This window comes from Myotis daubentonii, chromosome 11 (assembly GCF_963259705.1).
Source record: "Myotis daubentonii chromosome 11, mMyoDau2.1, whole genome shotgun sequence".
NCBI classification, from domain to species: Eukaryota; Metazoa; Chordata; class Mammalia; order Chiroptera; family Vespertilionidae; genus Myotis; species Myotis daubentonii.
This window is the reverse complement of record NC_081850.1, coordinates 54,806,083-54,817,267: the sequence shown is the minus strand read 5'-3', so window position 1 is coordinate 54,817,267 and position 11,185 is coordinate 54,806,083. Positions and strand designations below refer to the sequence as shown.

General features: G+C 49.2%; 1 long non-coding RNA gene across 1 annotated transcript in view; it reads right to left on the bottom strand.

Moving 5' to 3' along the window:
- The window catches only part of LOC132212166 (uncharacterized), a 188,735-nt gene continuing 177,550 nt past the window's right edge, over positions 1-11,185 (bottom strand). The window contains exon 5 of the long non-coding RNA XR_009447675.1: positions 1-433. This is a non-coding gene — a long non-coding RNA (uncharacterized LOC132212166). The remainder of the gene's footprint in view (positions 434-11,185) is intronic.

Genomic DNA, 11,185 nt, shown 5'->3' with positions numbered 1-11,185 from the left:
CACCGTGAGAAGTCAGGCAGACTACATGTTAACACCTGATTCAGCTACTGGCTGTGTGACCTTGGGCGGAGGACTTCACCTCTCTGAGCCTTGCTTCCCTCTCCTCTAAAATGGGAGAAATGGCACCTACCTCCTGAAGCTGTGATGAGGAGGACCAGTTTCAGGATACACAGTCCTTGCCTCCCTTGGACTCACCTTGTGGCCAAGGCCTGGCATTCCATTGTCATCTCTGCCTCCCAGGTCGTTCCTGACCACTTCTTCACAACCACACCACTGTCGTTCTGCTGCTTTATTTTCAGCTCCATGTCGCAGACCGCTCCGTTTGGTGGTTTGGGAGAACATTTCCGTAGCCTGATGAGAAACTGTATCACATGCGGAGATATCTGAAACGCGTGGCTCTGGTGTGCAGAGCTGGACCCGCAAGAGCAAGCATCTAGGGAAGGAGAGATGGATTCAGGGAATTCGTTTCCAAATGAATGGAGAACAGGCTGCTTTGGCTTCTTGCTGTGGGCTTGTGCAGGAGCAGAATGCTGACGAGGGGAGATGTCTTGTTGACCCACAGAATTTCAGGGGTAGAGGGGGACTCAGAGACCACTTAGTTCTTGTTTAGCAAGAGAGAAAACTGAGGCCCAGAGATGGGAAGAAACTTGCCCAAAAGCACACAGTGAACTGGGCTAGAGTCAGGCCTAGATCCCAGATGCTCTGCACCCCTCTGTCCCTCCTTTTGTCCCCCTGTTCACAGGTGACCACCCAGAGGACTGGGAATGGGCCCACCTGTCCAGCCTTCCTTGCCTGTTGGTGGAGCCCCAGCCTGACCCCCCAACTCTGACCTTCCTGTTGTCAGTGTGAGGTGTCTGGCTCCTGTGTACAGTGGTGTAGGGACCTGCCTCCACCAGCCTGCAGCCCTCCAGGCCTGGGGAGGAGCTCCACTGGCATCTCTTCAGTGGGATTACCCTGACTCCTCCAGGTAACATGCTGGGGCTGCCCAGAGATACACAACTCAGATGCCACCGGTACCCGGAGCCTTCTGCTGGGTTTCCTTCTACAAAACGCTTCTTCCTGCGTGAATGGGTAGACTCATCTGTCCTGTTTTATAGATGGGGAAACTGAGGCTCTGAGAGTGCAGTGTTTCTCCAAAGGCCACCCAGTGACAGAGCCATAGCGCTAAGCCTTGACTCCAGGTCAGCCCCCGTGGAAGAGGAGGGTTGCACCAACAGAGGAGAGAGAGAGAGAGAGAGAGAGAGAGAGAGAGAGAGAGAGAGAGAGAAGAGAAAGAGAGAGGGAAACGTTGATGTGAGAGAGACACATCAATTGGTTGCCTCCCGTACATGCCTGACTGGAGCCAGGGATTAAACCTGCAACCTAGGTGTGTGCCCTTGACGGAGACTCGAACCCAAGACCCGTTGGTGCATGAGCTAACGTGCTAACCATTGAGCACACTAGCCAGGGCTTAAGGAGAGTTTTTTGATAAAGAACAGGGCATCTTAGCCTGGGTTTTCCAGAAAGCAGAGCAAAAAGAGTGCAACCCTTGAGAACAGGTGTGAGGGACGAGGGAGGGGGAGGGGGAGAGCCAGGCAGGTTCTCTGGCTGATGGGATTGTGTCCTGTGCCCACTGCTGGGACTGCACCGCCGATAGGCCAGGTGTATGAGGTCTGTCTGCACTGCTCGCTATTGGTTTTATCTGAAAGCATTTGCAACTGTTGTGGAAAAGGGAAACACACTCAAGCGAGAGAGATTTTTTCTCCTCCTCCCTCTCCCCTATCATCCCACCATGATAAGTGCTGGCCTCAAAGGTTTCTCAGAGAGGAGGCGCCAATTTTATCTTCCTGGGCAGGGAAGAGGAAGAGTCTTAAAGGACAGGCAGGAAAGGGTAGGGAAGGGCATGCTAACCAGAGGGAACAGCATGGGCAAATGCCAGAAGGAAAGAAGGGACGTGTGTTTGAGAATAAGAACTTTGATCTGGGCTCGGCATGGAATGCCTGAGAGTTTGAGGAGGAGAGACGTGGCTGGTGAGGTGGGCCATAGTGAAGGGCCTTAACTATGAACTTAATGTGATCTAGGAGATGGGAAATGGCGGGATTATGAAATGTTCTGATCTCTCTGTATGCTGAGTGTTGGATGGAACAGAACAGAAATACTAAGATGAAATCCACCCATTAAACAACCACTCAGTAGGCAGCAAGTCCATGCCTGATCCTGCACAGGGTTGGCTGCCCCCTCACCCCCCACCAAGATGGGAGACCAGAAGGAAGAAACCCACACTGCACTCCGGGCCAGGCTCCAGGCTGTCCCCTCTGGATATCTTCACCTCAAACTGTGTCTTTTGAGGCAACACCTTCATACGGGCAGCCTCAGAGGCCCACAGCTGCCAGATTCCTGCTTATCTCTCTTGTAAACACAGATGTTTTACTCTCTTGTCAAAGGAATGCTCTTACAGCTTGCCTTGGGGAAAACAGAAATTTCAACCCCTCCAGCCTCCTGAAAAAATGCCATTGTGAGGTCTCTGGCTCAAATGCAAAATTGTGCAAATCTCTTCTTTGAAAGCAGAGGAGGGCCTCCCTCCCCCCCACTCTCTGTGCCTCCGCTCCTTCATGTGGTAAAGGCAGGAGTTGGCTAAGAAAGCCCCTTACTTATATGTTTACTAGTTTATCTCCCCACTAGGAGGGTGAAGGCCGCGTCTCACACACACGTGGAACCCCTGGCACCATTTTCAAGAAATGTTTGTGGAATGAATGAATGAACGAACGGACAAATATGGGCAAATACGGGAGGGTGCCTTCTTGCTGTGTTGTCCTAGGATTTCAAGCAGTCGGTGAAACACAACTGTGAAACATTCGTCTGCTTTCAGCAAGCCCTCGACTTCACTAGAGCTAAAATTTAGTGGCTGCTTCAGGGTGTAAGGCGATTCTCTTTGCCACCAGGTTTAGGGTTGGACATGGATTTCCCATTAGTCACCTCGGATCAGGGGACAGAAAGTGCTGGGAGTCGCTCCCAGAGGACCCACATTTCTCAAGGACAATTGAGTCACTCAATTCACACGACAGCTGTTGTCTGGTTACATGCCCACTTCTCATCACATTTTAAACAATGACCCACAAGACCCTGTTCCTGGGACACAACAAAGAATGACTGCCAAGGTCAGAGGGTAGCTTTAACGTGACCTCTTTATAGCTGCCTCAGAAGGGCAGCTGGAATGTGGGAGAGAGCTGGACCCTGAGGTAGATGGATTAGGGTCTCTCCAGCCCCACCACTCAGTAGCTTTGTGATGAGGTGTAGGGGGGTTCACTTGACACCCCCCCCCCCCACACACACACACACACACCTCAGTTTCCTGTTCTGTAAGGTCTGAGAATTAATGCCTGGGATCCCGGAAGCTGTGGGCCGAGACTGCAAGATGTGCTCAGGTAAGCTGGTTCTTATCTTTGGGTTTCAGCTCTGCCCACTGCCTCTGAGACACCTCTGCCAAGCCTCCGGCTCCTCACCTGTAGAATAACCATCTCATAGACTTGCATAGGGTTAAAGGAGAAAACTACATGAAAAGGTTCATAAACTGAGAAATGCTGTGGAATGCAATGAGGCTAGTATTCTATTTATTATTGTTTTAATTCTTCAAACCAGATGACTATGTGTTTTACCAAAGGTCAAGTGCATTGGCCTAGATATTGTGGTTTGAGTCCAGCTCTGTGAGTTAGGTCACATCTCACTGTGAGTGAGGCAGTGGGCTAGGGCTGTGATGATAGGAGCTGATGCTAGAACAATGACGAATCTAATGATTTCAGGTTTTATCGAGCAGGCGATGAGGAGCATGGAAATTTTTTAAGCAGGAATTAAGAGAGGATCAGAACTGTCCCATTAGAAAGAACATTCTGGTTGACTGTGTGGGGGATGGCTTGGGAGGGTGACGCTGGGGCAGGGAAACTGATGCACAGTGGTCCTGAGACCCAAATAGGGCTGGCAAAGCCAGAACAAGGTCTGTGTGACTCCAAGGTCTAGGCCAGGGGTGGGCAAACTTTTTGACTCGAGGGCCACAATGGGTTCTTAAACTGGACCAGAGGGCCGGAACAAAAGCATGGATGGAGTGTTTGTGTGAACTAATATAAATTCAAAGTAAACATCATTACATAAAAGGGTACGGTCTTTTTTTTTTTTTAGTTTTATTCATTTCAAATGGGCCAGATCCGGCCTGCGGGCCGTAGTTTGCCCACGGCTGGTCTAGGCCCATGGTTACAGCATGTTAATGCCCCACTGATTAATAGAAAATATGATGAGAGACTTTTTGCTAAGAGCAAGGCCCATGATGAGAGCATTAACCTTTCATAGGAGGGGTTAAATGTCACAAGCAGGAGGTGAGAACTGGTTGGACATAGCCTCATCCCCCACCCCAAGCCTCCCAAATGGCCCATTTTAGATTGGGAACGATTTCTTTGAAGTCATTAAACGGGAGTAAAGGAGGGGAGGCATGAACAGATTTGTACTTTGCTGTACTTATTTGAATGAATGTTTTCATTGAAGGCAACCAAAGTTCCGCCACCCCCAAACTTGTGCCTTTGGGATATTGATTTTAAGTTGATTATTAGAAACAAAAGACTCAGAAAGAACCTCCCCTCAATGCTTTTTGGCATAAGGAGATTCGGAGGGAAAAATCCGCTTTAGAAAGGACCGTAACATAACTGCCTTCGCATTAGGCAGGAAGACTCCAAGCAGGAGCCTGTCTCATTTCTGGGCGTCTGAGCAAAACTTTACTTGCCATGTGTGTTCCACTCTTCCTCAATTACTTGTCAATCACCCACACTCACTTCGGAGATCTAAGATCTCATTTCCCGCCTTTCTCCTTTGTCCAAAAGGACATATACACCCAATTTTGCCTCACTGTCTTCGGAATTTTCATGCTTATGTGAATTCCTCATGTGCATGTATTAAATGTTGGTTTTTCCCCCTGTTAATCTGTGTGGCTTATTTGATTATTAAACCAGCTAAAAGAATTTAGAAGGTGGCAGAAAAAGTATTATTATTTTTAGCCCTGATATTCTCTAGGCCTTTATTTTTAAGGCCACTTTCTTCCACTTAAGGAGGACGACCATGCAGGTAATGGAGGAGCACTATCCATCATGAAAATCTTGCAGCCCTTTGCATGATGGAGTTTCCCCGCCGGATGGTTAGGGCAATGGAATGACACAATGATGTCCATGGAGACCAAGACTGACCCCAGCCTCACTTTTGTCAATACATTCCCCCTGGTGTCCCCAGCTCTGGCACTATGACAACTGGAGTCAATATCTGCTCTAATGTGTTTTGGTCTCATTAACATGGACTGGATTAAGCAGCTCACATGGGCTTTTCAATTAGGAAGACAAGTTTCTGACAGTGTTTACAAAGGGATTAGATCCCTGCTTAGCATGTAATTGGCCTGCCTCTCTGTCTTTTCTTCCTTCCCTTCCTTCCTTCTTCCTTCCTTCCCTCCCTCCCTCCCTATTTCCTTCCTTCCTCCCTTTTTTCTCTCTTTCTTTCCTTCTCTGTGTTCCATGAACAAATGGGTTTACCCTGTTTCTCTCTGGGGGATGCCTGGCCCGATATGCTGGTATGAGTAGGGCATGCGATTAGTATCATTTAACCATCCATCCTAGATGACATCTAACCCAGCTACTTATCTGGGCTTGACTCTACTCTAGCCTTTGCTTGCATACCTCCAGCCCTTGGGGGCTCACTACCTCAAGAGCCAGCCCATGTGCCTGTTAGAAGGCCCTGCTCACAAGAAGGTTCTTCCTGGAGCTGAACTGGCCCCCAGAAGAGTATCCCTCACAGCCAGGCCTGTCAGAGCCCTGCTGCTGCTGCTGCTGCTGCTGCTGCTGCTGCTCTGAGGTGACCCTTTGTGACGAGAGACAGTAACCTCAGGCTGCAGGGCAGTCTCCTTTGTGCGAACCCCCTCTTCTCTCACGGCTCCTCCTTTGCATGGGGCAGTCCTCACCTCCCACAGGCACTATGTGCACATAGTTTCAGCAAACAGCCTTCTCTCTCTTTCTCTTTTCAAGTTAAAAATATACCATAAACATTATTCCACATAACACGTCCACTCTTCAAAACACAGCTACCTTTAAGCACTTCGGAGTGTTTTGTGTGGAGGCATCATGGCTCACTTCACCACCCACCCGGCTTTTTCACAGATTTCCACAGCATCTTTGTTCATTCGGCTTTTTACCTCTATTGAGTCATTTCTCCCGGAGAAAAACACATGAATGAGATTCCTGGATCATTTGTCTTGATTTGACTTTCGGTACACATTGGTAGATGATCTTAAGGCGTCCACCCACTGCAGGTTGCCACCGCAGTAGCTGGGATTTCCCTTTCACAGGAAACTTCACCTGGATCAGCTACCAGCTCTCCTCTTTTTCATACTCCTATTTTATGGGAACAAAGCCATCTTGAGGTTGTTTTAATTTGATGTCTTTCCCTAATGATTAAAGAAGAAAGAGGAGGAAACTTCTTCCCTCTGGTTTAATTGATATTTGTCTTTCTCGGGTGGCGACGGTCTATTTTTGCCCTTTGCTCATTTCCATATTGGGATATTGATGTTTTCTTACAAATTCCAGTGCGCTCTCATATCCGAAAGAGTCCGTCCTCAGTCAGACATTTCCTGCAGACATTTTACTTCTATTTTAATCACATTGTTCTTGTTTTCTCCAAGAAGGAACTCACTATTGGGGAGCAGGGAACAACCCTGGGCACTGACCGCCCAACCCCACAACGGGCACCTCTGAGGTCCAAAAATAAGACTAATGAAAGCTTTGTACTAGGTGCTCTGAGTGTATCTTCTCTAGTCCTCAAAGCCACCGTGGCAGAAATCGTGCCTATTTTACAGATGACAAACTGAGGCTCAGAGAGGTGAGGTGCCTCATTCCAGGTCACACAGCATGCACGTAGGTGGTGACGAAGGCAAGCATTGTCTCTGGGTCACCTTGCCCTTTTCCACAATAACAGCAGCCTGCAGAGAAGTAGAAAAACATCTGCCGCCAACATCTCCAGGTTTGTGACTTCAAGCTCCCCTGGCAGAGGAGAGAATTACCATATTTGGGGGCAATTTGCATCAAATTACCATGCACCAGCCAACAGCTGCGCCTGGAGCGGGAGGCTGGCTGCAGGGAGATGATCACATTGGTACACATGATAATGAAAACCCACGCCCGGGCCTCCACATTCTCCCATAAATATGGTCATTATGATCTTGTTGGCATTGCTTGTTGAATTCCATCTTGCAAATTGTTTTCCAGGTGCCTGGGGGAGCTGACTTGGGCTCTTCTCATTTTCTTTTTCTCTAGGAGGTGACAGGGCTTGGGCTTATGCACTCTCCTGACTGTTCTCTCTCATAAGGCTAAGGGTTCTCAGGATGGCTTCTACCCCATCCTGTGAACATTCGTCAGGCGCCTCGGGTGTGCATGGTGTAGGGAGCGGGCAGGGCTCTCCGGGTGGGCCTCTCCTTCATTGTACAGAGGGACAAGTGCTGCCCAGATCAGAGCGGGCAAGAGACAGGAGTGGGGGTTAAAATCCAAGATAGAAAAGGACCCTTTGGATCCCCTGCTCTGCACACGGACCTCCCTGTGGCACCTGGATGGGGACAGGCAGGCCATGGTTTCTGAGTCCTGGCAGCTCCATTTCTAGTAGCTAAGGCTTCCTGATGGTAAATAATTGAAGTCCTCTTTGGCTAACTGGAGGATAGGGGTGGGGAGCAAGGGGGTTATGCATAAGAATACAAGGAATCTCATGAAATCCAAGGGCTAGATCAGGCCACATGCCAGAAGGACTGGAAACAGGAAGTGTAAAGCTAATAGGGACCCGGGGTGCCCTTTCTCCAGCTCTTGTCTGCTTTCTGCAGATGCTCTGATCATCTCTACCTAAAACATGCACCCCCTGCTCCTCAGTGCATTGTTTATATGTTACAAGTCCAGCTTTCCAAAAGGTGTCCCAATTCTAGGTTATACCAGAAAACACAGGAATGGCTCTAACCAGCTCAGCTTGGGCCAGATGCCCACTCCTAGCCCAGACACCTGTAGCCAAGAGGGTAAGCTCGCCTCCTAACCCATGGCTGCTGAGAGCCCACCCTGTGGGCAGGACTGGGAGATGCCAGGGAGGAGGCACTGAGAAGTTACCCAAATCAGTTTCTGCCATACCCTCAGTCTAGCACTTGCTTAGTATATAAATTTTTTTATTAAAATAATTGTAGATTCACATACAGTTGTAAGAAATAATGCAGAGAGAGCTCTTGCATTTTGCCCAGTTTTGCAAAACTATAATATATGATCACAACCAGGATATTGACATTGATACAACCTACAGATCCTATTCAAACTTCACCAGTTTTCACTTGCACTCAATTATGTGTGTGTGTGTGTGTGTGTGTATGTTAAGGTCTATACATTTCCCCCTGTGTAGGTTCCTGTATCCAACATCACAAGGATCCCTTTGTGGTAGACTAATTCATGTCACTGGCCCTCTTCCCCAAAGACATAGAACTTGTGAATGTTGCCTTCTGTGACAAAAGGGACTTTGCAGATATGATTAAGGATCCAGAGATGGGGAGGTCATCCTGGATTATCCAGCGGGGCCCTGAATGTAATCTCAAGAGTTCTTGTAAGAGAAAGGCAAGAAAGCCAAGGGAAAAAAGTAGAAAATGTGGTGATGGATCTTGGGAGGTTGGCGTGATGCATGGAAGAGGTCATGCGTCAAAGCACACGGGCAGCCTCCAGCAGCTGGAAAAGGCCAGGAAACAGATTCTCCCCTGGAACCTCGGAAGGAACACAGCCCTGCCAACGTCTTGACTTTAGCCCAGTGAAGCCAATTTTGGACTTCTGATCTCCAGAACCGTGAGAGGGTAAATTTGTGTTGTGTTAAATTTGGTGATTTATTACAGCAGCAATGAGAAACAAATACATCCTTTTCTAACTACACCTGCCTCTGTTCCAGCATCCTACCCCCACCAGCAACCCATAACCTGCCCTCCATTTCTAAAAGATTGTCATTTAAAAAACGTTATATGAGTGGAATCATACAGTATGTAACCTTTTGGAATTGGTTTCCCCGCCCTGCCTCTGCTCAGCCTAATTCCTTGAGGGGCATTTGAGTTGTTGCATGTATCAGTAAAACATAGTTCATTCCCTTGTATTGCTGAGTAGTACTACATGGTATGGATATAAGTCTAGCACTTTATAATGTCTGTATATTTTATCTTTATTACAAGGTCTAGTTAGAGATAGTTTGATAATTGTCTCTTCGGGCAAAGACAGGAAGGAAACTTAAAGATCATCCCGTCCTCCTTATCACCATATCAGATGCCTGCCTGTCAAGTTGCCACTAGCCTCCACTTGCATACCTTCTTCATCTGCTGCTCACTACCTCCCGAGGCGGCCTATTACACAGTTGCACAGCTCCATGGAGGTTCTGGCTTCAAGCTCAGGAAGGTGACTCTCTAACTTCATTTATTTATGTATTTATTTTATTTATTTTAAAATATGTTTTATTGATTTCAGAGAGAGGGAGAGAGAGAGAGAAACATCAATGATTGGAATCATTGATTGGCTGTCTCCTGCACACCCCTACTGGGGATCAAGCCTGCAATCCAGGCATGTGCTGGGACCGGGAATCTAACCGTGACCTACTGGTTTATGGGTTGTCACTCAACCACTGAGCCACACCGGCTGGGCCGTGCCTCTCTGACTTTAATATGCCAGGAAGGGGATGTGTCAGAGCCAGAGAACCCCTAGCATGGGTAAACGATCATTTCATCCTCTTACGACCTCGAGGCTATTATCATCCCATTTTGTAGATGGGGAAACTGAGGCCCCAAGTCATGCAGCTTGAAAGTGACAGAGCTGTCACTGAACTTAGGCTGTCTGGAGGGGAAGGGTCATGTCAGGATTTGTGGGCTGAGTGGATGGTGGGGTTATTCCCCAAGATAGGAAGCTCAGGAGAAGGGGGAAGATAAGGCATTGTTTGGGAGTGTTGAGTTTGAGATGCCTGAAGAGGGGCTGAGAAGCTCAGCAGAGAGACAGGGCTAGACATGCAGGCTTGGGAGCTGATGGTGTCCCCACGGCTGCAGAAGCCAAGGGATGACTGTGCTTGCCCAGAGAGAGCAGGAGGCAGGCAGGGGTGGGTAGAGAAGGAAGGTTCTGGGGACGAGGCCGAGGACTGATTGGAAAGGTGGGCAGGCACCATGGTGGCGGTGACGCTGACTAAGGAGGACAGGGCGCTCCTGACAACGCCCACCTGGCAGGGGCACCTCCGTGTGGCTGGCCTGCTCTGAGCGCTTCTCAGTCAGCACCTCAACCTCTCTGAAGCAGGTCCTGCTGCCTCCATTTTCAGTGAGAAACTGAAGCTCTGAGGGGTGAAGAGACCTGCCCAAGGATACGTGGCAAGAAGAGGCAGAGATGGGCGTGGAACCTGGTCTGTCCCTCGGATTGGTCTTCGTGGACAGAGTCACAGAGGTTGAGGATGAAAGAAGATGGATTGGCCCCAGCTGGTTTGGCTCAGTGGATAGAGCATCGGCCTGTGCACTGAAGGTCCTGGGTTTGATTCCCACCAAGGGTACATGTCCAGGTTGCGGGCTCAATCCCCAGTAGGGGGTGTGCAGGAGGCAGCCAATTAATGATTCTCTCTCATCATTGATATTTCTATCTCTCTCTCTCCCTCTCCCTTCCTCTCTGAAATAAATAAAATTTCTTAAAAAAAAAATGGATTGGATGGATTGGCTCAGACAAACGAAGGGACTGGGGTGCCCAGGAGGAGGGCATGGGCTTTAACCCGCGCTGGGTGGTGGCGTCCTTGGTGAGGAAAGCCCTAGGAAGGGGGCAGGCTGGGAGAGGTGGGGGTGATTCAAGGGTTGTCTGAAGAGAAGGAGCCAGCCCAGAGGGAAAGGCAAGAGAGCAGGGCAGGCAGGAGGAGCAGGAAGCAGGACCCCCACAGAGGCCTCTGTGCTCCAGGCAGGAACTTGAACCCCAGGGGTCTTTCTAGGCACCCACCATTCTTCAGGTCCCCCCTTGAAGGCAGGGAGCTGGCCGAGGCTCCTTCTGTGAGTTGTCCCTACCCCGGCCCCTTTGCCTGGCTGGGAGTACCCGGGGATTCTGAACAAAGGCGTCAGGAAACCAGAACAAGAGTGAATGGATCCTAAGCCATCCCCAGTGGCTGCCAAGTCCTCCTC